The following is an 11,952-nucleotide window of genomic DNA, read 5'->3' as shown; positions in this document are numbered from 1 at the left end:
CGAGTAACTTGTATAAATAAGTATACTAAATATTCTAGATCAAGTTTTATTAAAAAAAATGAAACAGGACACAAGCTAGATTTTAAATATACAGAATCAGAAATAGGAGAAAAAGATAGTGTTATTAACTCAAACAATATAAATAAGTAACAAACAGGACAGAAAAATAGACTAAAAATTGCCATTTATCAAACATCTATAGTGTGCCCATACTTAAGTATATTCAATGAAAAAAAATATATAAAAAAACAAAAAATATATTTATATATTTAACATTTATGTTTTGATATTTTATCCTTTATATTTTTATAATTTACTTTCATTTTTAGGCATAAAAAACTTGAACCTTTTGAAAGGGGGAGATATAATATGTACATATCATTAAAGTGACTACCCACTGTACCAATGACAACATTGTGTTACAGTGTACTTACGCAAATACAAAAGTCCCGCCCGTTAAACTCAATTGGCCAATAGAAATATGATACCTTGAAACGCGACTCAGAGCTCAATATATGGGAAGTGCTAGAGTCAGCATATTCCAATTGCCTGAGTGCACATAAATATGATACATGAAAATAGACTCAAAATTGATTAAGAGAGTGTCTCAAGAGTGTCGGAAAGTAGGATGATGCAATTTGCCAATTAAATTTGAAATTAAAATTCGACTAGAAATTGGTGTTTACTTTACTTTGCTCTGAGTCGCTGATGCTTACAATATCGGCTTGGATATGATCTGATCTGGATGGAGATATTTTGGAGGCGTAGTTAAGAGAATTAGTTGACCACGGATTTATCTCGGAGTTAGTCAGAGTTATTTGGAGGCTGGCTCTCGGCTCAAAGTTTTTTATAAAATGGGTAAATGCCCGTAAATATTTTTTTATTTTATTTTTATTGTCGGCAATAATATTTTTTTATTGTCGAAAATACTACTTTCTGGTTGAATTTCTATATGGATTTGCCTTTGTTTAAATATTAAAAATTTTCTGTACTTGATTATAACCATGATAATTTAATATATATATTTAAATATGATTAACATTAACGTAACTGGTAATTAATTTTAATTTTGATAAAAGGATTTATGTTATATTTCGGGCCAGTGCCCTCAGAGGTTGTTTTCCGTGAGCTCATAACATGAGACCACTGTTCTCTGTTCGCGACAATCAAAGATTTCGGAGAGAACTGCTGCAGCGAGTTCGGAGAGAAGCACCATAGTTCTAAACGTGGTATGGAAAGGGACTTTACTGGAGCAACTCGTATTTGTATGAAAGCATGTGGGTGCATCTGGGCCGTAGCAGTACCGATGTCCCGCTTCCGACAAATAGCTCACACTCCCCCTCCCCACACGCTAAACCTACCTCTTTCCTTCTACCCAACATTCATCTCGCCGCGGTCTGGACTAAGGTGTAACTCGTACTGTGCCGAGAGTCAATCTAGCTGGGAGCCGGAGTCAACAAATAACTCAGTCGCAAACAGTGGGCACCAGCATTACCCGTGTATAGCGGATCTTTGCCCGGCTGGACCTGTCCTTTCTCCGCAGCTCGTGGTATTTACTATAGAGAATTCAAAGTCAAACAAAAAAATAAAATCTTGAGTCCGACACTCATAAAAAGTTATTCGAGCTTTGGAAGTCGCATTCAGCGGCGTCCAGAAGATAATGGGTAGCGCATCGAAAGCTTTAGTCCTGGATACTTTAACCCCTGCCAAGGTCAGCGAACAATGCAGACGACTATCCCTTTAACCCCATAATGACCAACACAAACCTCCCACCAACGTAGGAGCGGCTAACCAGTCAGCAAGGCTGATCTTGTGGTAAGCTCCGGGGCCAAGGAGTTTAAGAGGACGCCACCTAGCCAGGCAAGGCCTCTGGAACGGAAGAAGGCGCTCCGCATCCCCAAACGGCTGGCCAACAACCCCAAATGAGAGGACCATGCGTCTAAGGAGGATTACCAAAAAATCCTAGAAAACATAGCCTGGGCAAAGGCGGTAATCCCAGACTTCGACATCGCTCTGACTACAAGTAAAAGCAACAAGCGAGCAAGAAGGCCAAGACAACCAACCGCTGCTCATGGTCGAGGTCCTTTTGCGGAAGTGGTAAAAGAGCGGAAGATCGTTGGCGTCATCGACTAGAACGATGAAGACGGCAGGATCCCAGGAAACCAGTAGAATCTAGTTAGACGGGCACTTGCATCAGTTGCGGGGTTGCCAGGGTAGTGTTCGGCAGCGCTTTACAAGGCTGCCATCACAAAGGTCGGCGGGGTCCACCCCGCGGGCAAGCTGACTGTTTGCGAGGCTGCGGACATCCCGTCCCGACCCAGAGCGAGCGTGTAGTGGCCGTCTGAACCTTATGAGACAGGAGCTATTCCTAGCCTCCTGACAAGGTTCAACCTGAACCTTCCGAGAGATGGTTGGAAAGTGGTGAAGGTGGAGAAGAGCAAACGCGTCACAACGAACGTGGTGATCCTCCTCAGCAGAACCGGCATAACTATTGGTTCGACAAGGGGCAACTCCGCATCTACGATACGGACAAACACCTGCAGACAACATGGCTGCCTCTTCGTCCTAAGAACCCCCCAGGTGATGACGAGATGGAACACGAAGAGGCCAACCATACAGGCTACGTGTCAACTGACTCAGAGCTCACCGAAAGCCAAAGCCAGGGCTTATCAGCCCCCTATAAGGGCTGTTTCACACCAAGGGTAAGGATAAAACCAGGATCTGCATTATTACTAAAACACACAATAACGCTTATTTTACTTCACAGCTTAGCGAAGGCGACTTTACCACGGTCACAATGGAGCTAAACACACACACACATCACACCATAGCATCATTCTATCTGGCTCACGACCATGTCGGGCCAATACCAAGCACCATAACGCAACAACTTATACACGCACACTCATCTAACAAACTCATCCTAGGAGGGGACGCTGACTCACACAAAACGCAATGGGGAGGTACAATTATTTGCAACAAAGGTAATGACCCATCTTTTATCATTAGAAATAGGAGGGAAGTCTTAGGCATTACCCTAATATCTGATATCCTGCATAAAACTCGTTCTTAGAGCACCGGTACATAGAACTTACAATAACCCTAGACTGTAAAATTCTCACAAGAAACTTACACACTCCACCGCACGTACTCAACGGTCAAGTACTAGAAAACCATGTCAATAATTTCACAGACATCTTCAGTAAAGCCATAAAAAAAGGCTTGCCCAAGCAGAACAGTCACAACATAGCATAAACCGCCGTGGTGGAACACAACCCTGGCTAATCTTAAAAGCGAGGGCTGAACTTACTTCAATAGAGCAAGGTACAACAACAGCAAAGCTTCCTGGAAATATAAAAAGGAAATAAGAATATCGAAACTAAGAGATGTGCTAACTTTTGTAGTAGCATTGCATCTTCCGCGGAGGCATCCAGACTCAGAAGAATCTTTGCAAATCTCTAGCAACCATTGGCTACCTAAAACCCACCAACCCAACGTCACCCCAACGGCGTTCACTGGCGCTTTGTCTGAATTGGGCATTGAGCGGCCTATAGTGGGACTTATACACACCATGAGTCCCTCTATGGGATAAGCACACTCGACCAGGACTGTCAGTAGAGGAACACCGCAAGGGGGAGTACTCTAACCTCTTTTATCTATCTACTACTACTATCACTTCTAGAGGAAGCGGGAACTAATGTGGTAGCCTACGCGGACGACGTGTTTATCCTACTACAAGGAATATTTCCTCAAACTCTCTGCAATCTGATGGAGACATTCTTATCCACCCTCTCTAGGTGGACAGCGGAAGGTGGACTATTTCTACTCACAAGAAAGTAAGATACCAAGTCTAACTCTCCCAAAACTACACCAAAAGCACCTAACTCTTAGCAACCAGTGAACGTAGTTAGGTGTCATTCTTGATAAAAAACTCAAATGGACAGACACTATCACAGACGGGCCAGCACAGCGGCCATAGCACTCATCTCTTGTAAAAGAGATATAGGTAAGAGCTCACTGGCTATATTCTGCAATAGTCAGGCCCATTCTTCTCTAGGAAAATTGTCGGGTGGCCTTCCCTAGAAAAGAATTGTTGCCTTAAGATTCTTCAAAAGATCCAAGGAAGCGTAGTACTCTGCATCAGTGGGGCGCTGCGCACCACCGCCACTAAAGCATTGAATACAATTTTCAACCTTCAACCCTTGGTCCTGCTTGCCAAAAGCTGGTCATCAGCAACAGCGGTGAGGCTCCGCGAGCAGCAGCCTGGATAAAAGGCTCAACTGGTTACTCCACTATACTAGCAAATTTTAAAACCATACCACACATAACAGACTACGTTCCATCCATAGTCAACATCGAAAAGAATTACAAGATCTTCATACCTACCCGTACAGACTGGGACAATGTCCGACAGCAAATCGCCTACCAGGACACTCTAGTGTTTTCCAGGCGGATGTCGTGGCAATCCAGGTAGCCAAGTCCCACTTGGATACCTCCGATCATCACGACACATCATCTTCATCTTTTCGGATAGTCAAGCAGCCCTCAGGGCCCTCGACTCCCATTCAACTAACTCAGTTGCCATCTCTAAATGCAGCAAGTCTCTGCACGAGATGGCCACTCATCTGAGTATCAACCTCATCAGGACACGGTGAGTATGCCCAAGGCTCCTTCTCAAGCAGAGATTGTGCACCCTCCCCAACAACCGATGGAACACAATCTCAACATTCCACAATTCCAGGCTCACTTGGGCAAGTTACAAACCGAAAAAAACCCAAAACTCTCTTACAATGCAACAGGAAAGACATTTCCACTCTCATAAATGCCCTCATTTAAGGAGTCATTCGCGTAGGCTGGGACTCAGCAACCACGACTACCGCAGCTGTAAGTAGGTAAACGAAGAGGAGATCATTGAGCACCTCCTACGGGGATCTAACAAAGGTTCGCTTAGTTGGTGTCATTTTATAAGTTTTTATTAAATCAAAAATTATATATTATTTGTCATAGTCTTACGATATACAAGATAAGTTCCAAAGTAAACAGGACTTTAAAAAAAAAGACAGAACAAATAGTTTTTTCGGCAAAATCAATTTATTTTATTCAAAATAGTCTCCTTCTGCTTTAATAAAGCGTTTTGCACGGTCCAAAAGCATGTCAAACGATTTTAGCTCGTTCCCCGGTATGACCGCCAGTATGCCGGTGGAAGCCTTTTGAAAGTTCAAAGTTATCCCGGCTCCAGGATTAACCCAAGAAATGATTGCTGAAGAACTGGGCTTGATGCCATGGCTGTATCGCGAATATTAAAAAATGATCTTGGATACAGGAAAAAATCTGCACGATGGGTTCCCAGAATTTTAATTGAGGCTCAAGAAGAGGCACGCGTACGTTTTGCTCATTTTTTCTTAACAAATTTAAAAACGGTGAGTCTAAGAGAGAAGCATGATGCATGGTTTTACAAGTACGACCCTGAAACCAAAAAACAATCCCTGGTATGGAGCCCAGAAGGTGCAAAACCACCTGTTAAAGCAAATCAGCAAAAGTCAGCAACAAAAGTAATGATGTCAGTTTTCTTCACTAGAGATGAAGTTATAGCTGCTATTCCTTTGGGAAAAGGTCAGACGGTAACTGCTAAATGGTATACTGAAACTTGCTTATTCCAGTAAATATTGGGAAAACGCCAAAAAAAGGAACTTTGCCGCTACTTTTTACCTCATGACAATGCGCCTGCACACACTGCAGGAAAAACAAGCGATTTTATTGCGCAGTCGGGCATCGAAGAAATCCGAGAGGCATCTTATTCGCCAGATTTAGCACCTTGTGACTTTTATTTGTTTCCAAAAATAAAAAAAAAACTGAGAGGAAGAGTCTTTAACAAAAATGAGGAAATAATAAATGCGGTCAATGATGAATTTTTGAAACTCCAAAAAGCCGAATTGAAGACTGTCTTTCAAGGTGCATTTCTCGACTTTCAAAATGTATCGAAATAAATGGCGATTACGTTGAAAAAATACAAAAAATGAAGAATAAAGATATAAAATTTAAAAATGTATTGTTTAATTTTTCTACTCTATTAAGCGAACTTTTGTTAGTCCCCCCGTATGCTTCTGCCCAACGCCAAGCGTCTTCAAATCATAGAAAGCTACACACTTCCGAACTATACGGCCATACAGGGCGTAACATTCCAAAGTCCTATGTTTCCTAAAAAGAACAAATTGGTACGAGAAACCCAATAGTCCATGAGCTATTGTACAGAGATATCCTGGTTTCATAAGGGGCCCATTGTGGCCTAAGAGGGGGGATTAGTTTTCTAATCTCCAACCATACCACCTAAGCTGAATAACAGAGTCATACTGCTCTTTTAAGAGGGCGCTTTTACTCAACCGCACTCATTCCTAAGGAATGTCCCAGGTTTATTTTGTTAAACTCATTAAAGGGCAAAGAATCAACATACCTCCCTTCTTTATCCCTTGCGGTGGTTTGCTGGAAGTTATTTTCACACACCGAGCTATATTCCTTACCCGGCTTCACTGGAAAATCCTCCACCACGCAAAACTTGGTAGGTATGTCGTCTAGTTGATACTCGATGACAGACAGCCGTGCTGAGAAGGAAGATATTCTGTTAGTGGGATTATTCGCGATTGGGTCTCTTGGCCAAGGAGTGTCCGGCAAACATCGCCGATGAGCACGACAATTTGGGAACTCTGGTAGAAATTCGGAACTGCTAATTGGATAGGAGGGAGGTACCTCAACGACCCTTCGGGCATCGTATAGGATAGAAGATTTCCGGCTCAATATGGTAACACATATGAGTACGTTTCGATTTGGATTTGTGGCCGGGGTAGCCTATATGGAATTGACATCACTTACGAGGTTGGGCAGCAACATGAGCTTGTATGGATTTATAGGGGAGCTTAATTAGGTTGTATGGTTTTGTTATGAATAATAATAATATAATATTCAATAATAATGCAAACTTAGATTGTGTGAACCGCACGCTCTCAACGCCAGAATCGAAGTGAACGAGAATATCAAGAGAGAAAAAGAACAACGAAAAGATAGAAAAAGAAGCACGATAGTCCCGTTTCCTTAAGCGGTTGCCTAGGAAACCAAGACATCGGAATGTGCGTCTACCTCTCGTACACATACATTCATGCAAACATGAATTGCACAATTATCCATGTGACTTTTGTATATTTGAACATGCAAACTCCAACACGCCGCCTCAAAAGTTACATTGATTATCACTTCAATTCCTGACGTGAGTTTGTGCTTTAGTTTTAATTTGTTTCTTCATGTCATTTCTTTTCTTTTTCAATTCTGGGGATACATTAGATCCAGCATTTGCTGCAAGAGTTGGGGAAACCCAGTAAAACTCAACCAGATCCATACAAAAATTAACATAATAAAAGCTTTGACAAATGAAATTAAACAGGAATAAACAGTAAATATGAAAATTGAAATTAATTACAAGTACTTCATGAGATCCATTTGAAAAAATAAACAAGAATATGAATTCAATTCAATTACTTAAGTCTTATTAAGTAAAAAAAATAATCATAAATGACTTCATGGGATCTATTTCATGTTTTGCTTCGATGGCTTTTCAGCAACAGTTTACAAGGTTCGTAGTTGGATTATTCAAAAAGACCCAGCTGGCTTCTTAGGGAAATAAACCGGGCAGATGATAATGGCTTCGTCAATATGTCGGCTAGTTGCAGATCTGTGGGAATACACTTTACACAAATTAGTTTCTTTTCAATTTGCTCTCTTGTAAAGTGATATTTAACATCTATGTGCTTTGTTCTCTTATGGCAAGTAGGATTATTTGCAATACTTAAACAACCTTGGTTGTCTTCAAAAATATCAATAGGACCACTTAATTCTATATTAATCTCATTTATTAGCGATTTTAACCAAAGAGCTTCTCTTACACCTTCAAACAAGGCCATGTATTCTGCTTCAGTAGATGAAGCAGCAACCGACTTTTGCTTCATGGTACTCCATGAAACCAAACAATTTTCAAACATTTTAAAAAGGTACCCAGTGGTACTTCTTCTGTCAGTTTCATTTTTAGCCCAATCGGAATCTACATAGCCTGTAAGAATATTATTAAAATTAGCTACCTTCTTGAATCTAAGCTTGATATTAACAGTTCCCTTCAGATATCTAAGAACTCTCTTAAGACATTGCCATAGTTCCTTATTGTTGTTGTTTGTATATCTGGTTAGAATACTTATTGAAGTACTTAAGTCGGGCCGTGTACATAACATTATGTACATCACACAACCAATTAAATTTCTACACGGTGCATCACATAATTCTTCTGATTGCAGAGCTGTATAGTCTAACTTACTTGGGAGGGGAGTACTAACTGAATTACACTCTTCCCTATTAAATTTTTAATATATGCTGACTGACTAAGACAAATCTCTCCATTAGTTCTATCAATTTTTATGCCAATAAAGTGTCTAATTTCACGTAAATCGGTCATTTGAAACTTGTCATGAAGGTAAGATTTAAAATTGGACATTGTATCAGATTTGTTTGTAGCAATTACTGCATCGTCCACATATAACAAGTCATATATATTTATAGAAATATCTCCCTTATCCAAAATATAAATACACCGATCAACTCCTAAGTTTTTAAATCCAACATCCTTCAACACACTTTCAAAAACTTCGAACCAACATCTAGCAGCTTGCTTAAGACCATATATAGCTTTATTAAGTTTACATACTTTATTTTCATAAGAGTGATTCAGGCCTTTTGGAACGCTCATGTAGATTTCATCCTTTAAAGTTCCGTTTAAAAAGGCAGTTTTTACGTCCATATGATGAACCATTAAATCGTATTGATTTGAAAGTGCCAACAAAAATCTAAAACTGGAAATTCGTGCAAATGATGCCAATGTCTCATCGTAATCAGTCATATATTCTTGAGTGAAGCCCCGCGCTACAAGTCTTGCTTTGTACTTTACTAAGTTCCCAAATGCATCTTGTTTTATACTAAATACCCACCCGCAATCAACTATGTTTTTATTTTCTGGCTTATGCACTAGGGACCAAGTATTATTTTGAAAATGAGAATTAAGTTCATCTTGTATAGCTTTCTCCCAGAAAGATCTGTCCTCACGAAACTTAATTTCATCAAAGGTATTAGGAATATCATTTAAGCATATTTGAGTATTCATGAGACATCTTTCTAAGAATCGATATGATAATTTGGGTCTACTTTTAATTCTTTCACTGCGTCTGATTTCTTCTTCACTTTTATTTTCTTTTAATTTATCACCAGCTTTAACAACTGGATCGGCCTTCTCTAGACATGTGAAATTTTAATTGAGTTGTTCACTTAACTCAGAATCAACAGATTCATTATTTTCTATCAAAGGAAAAACCAACTCTTCATTTCCTTTACTTAAAGATTCATTATTTTGTTCAACAGTATTACTTTGAACCTCAGAATCTTCCCCACGTAAAACTCTTGATTTTAACATGTTTATTTCATCCACCACAACATCTCTTGCTGTTATAAATTTCCTCGATTCCTCAGACCACAACTTATAACCATTTGATTCATATCCAACAAGTATAGCTTTAATTGACTTTTCGTCAAACTTTCTTTTTCGTATTTTATTCAAAGCATATACCGTCAAACCAAATATTTTAAGATATTTCAATGTTGGCTTCTTGTTATGCCACATCTCAAATGGTTTTTATTAATCTTTTGCAATGCTCTACTTGGGGATCTGTTAATTAAATAGGTTGCTGTTAAAACAGCCTCACCATAAAAATGCTTATTGAGCTTAGCACAACTGATCATAGATCGAGCCTTTTCGGTGATTGTTCGAATCATCCGTTCTGATACACCATTCAATTGTGGAGTATGAGGAACCCTTAAAAGATAGCTGATGCCCTTTTCGACACAGAAATCACGCATTTCGTTAGAAAGACATTCCCTTCCATTATCGATATATAAATTCACAATTTTTAAATTGAAGTGAGCCTCGCTCTTCGCTACGAAAATGCTTATTGAACTTAGCACAACTGATCATAGATCGAGCCTTTTCGGTGATTGTTCGAATCATCCGTTCTGATACACCATTCAATTGTGGAGTATGAGGAACCGTTAAATGATAGCTGATGCCTTTTTCGACTCAGAAATCACGCATTTCTTTAGAAAGATATTCCCTTCCATTATCGATATATAAGTTCAGAATTTTTAAATTGAAGTGAGCCTCGCTCTTCGCTACGAAGTCTTTGAAAACAAAAAACACATCCGACTTATAAGTTATTAAATAGGTCACACAGTAATGTGTATACTGATCAATAAAGACTACATAGTAGTTCTTATTATCAATGGTAGAGGGTGTTATTGGACCACAGACATCGGAATGGACAACATACAATGGTCGTGTAATATTTTCTTTATTTTTAAATTTTTGAAGCTTTAATCTAGCTTGCTTGCCATTTATACAAGCCTCGCATAATTCATAGTTTAAATCAATATTGTTTAATATATTAGTATCTTCAAAAAGACTATTTCGTTTTATTTCTAAAAATTTTACTACACTTACGTGGCCTAATCTTTCATGCCATAATCGATACTCAGCACTATTAGAAATTTTTTTTTTTTTCAAAGGCCAATTTACCATTTTTAGATACTTTTACAGCTTTATGGTCATGCCTGCATCCTGCATCTTCTTTACCGATAGTAGGTTGTGTGGAATATCCTTACAATACAAAACGTTTTGCAAGGTGATTTTGTTTCCGCAGCTGTTAAGATTGACCACTTCTTTGGCTGTAGCGTATATAAACTCTCCGCGTTTGGCAATCTCGATGGCCACATTTGATTGCAAACACTCATATTCGGAGAACAATGCTGTGTCATTTATAAGGTGGTCTGATGCTCCTGAGTCTAGGATAAACTCAGTCTCAACATAAAGGCAAAACTACGCTCTGCTTGGGCTGTTGCTGCTGTTGCCATCTGAGCCTGCCCATCTTTTCTTTTACTTTCACTAAAGTTCTGATTCGGCTGCCTTTTCAAAAGGAAACAATCTTTCTTTAAATGACCTGGCTTACCGCAATGAAAACATTTTGGTTTCGGTTTGAAACTTGGCTTAAACTGAATCTTCTTGAACTTCTGCATTGGATTATTTTTAAATTTTATATCTTTTAACTCCTTTTTACTTACTGCTTGCAAAACTTTAACACTCGTATCCTTGCTTATATTCCTAAGCTTAATCTCTTGGTCAAGAAGTCGTGTTTTAACAAAAGCTAATGTTAAGTTACTTTCAGATAGAGTCTCTATTGCGGTTATAACTCCATCATAACTGGGTGGAAGAGTTAGGAGTAAATGGGAAATTTTATCCATATCATCTAACTTTTCTCCTGACGCTATAAGTGCAGTAATGAGATCATCGAAGAAATTAAAATGATTAAGGAGTGAAGTGTCACCTTTTAATTTCATGGCTAAAAGTTTCTTTCGCAGAGATAGTTGCGATGCCAAGCTTCTTCTCTCATAAATTGCATCTAAGTTTGCAAAAATCTGCTTAGCAGTGCTTTCACTGTTAGCGTAAGATAAGAAAGCATCACTTAAATATTCAATTATTAAACTTTTTGCATTTCGTTCTGCCTTTTTTATCTCATCAGTCACTTCTGCATGAGTTTCATCTATGACCCTCAAAAGATCGTGCTCTTCTAACAGCGCTCTCACTCTGAACTTCCATATTGAATATTTTTCAACGTCAAACGGTTTGATATTTCTTTTCCCTTTATCCATTGTATGGCTCTCTATCAAAAAACAGCACCCCAACAACTACCTCCTCAGCAAAACCAAACAGCAACCCTTCACAGCAATGTTTAGCAACAGCGGCCAGCAACTTTCAACAGCATTAACGTCGCTCAACACTGTCCAGCAACAATGTCTTTCAGCAGCAGCACTATCTGG

The sequence above is a fragment of the Drosophila suzukii genome (assembly GCF_043229965.1).
Source record: "Drosophila suzukii chromosome Y unlocalized genomic scaffold, CBGP_Dsuzu_IsoJpt1.0 scf_Y1, whole genome shotgun sequence".
NCBI lineage: Eukaryota > Metazoa > Arthropoda > Insecta > Diptera > Drosophilidae > Drosophila > Drosophila suzukii.
Note: the sequence above shows the minus strand (reverse complement) of the source record.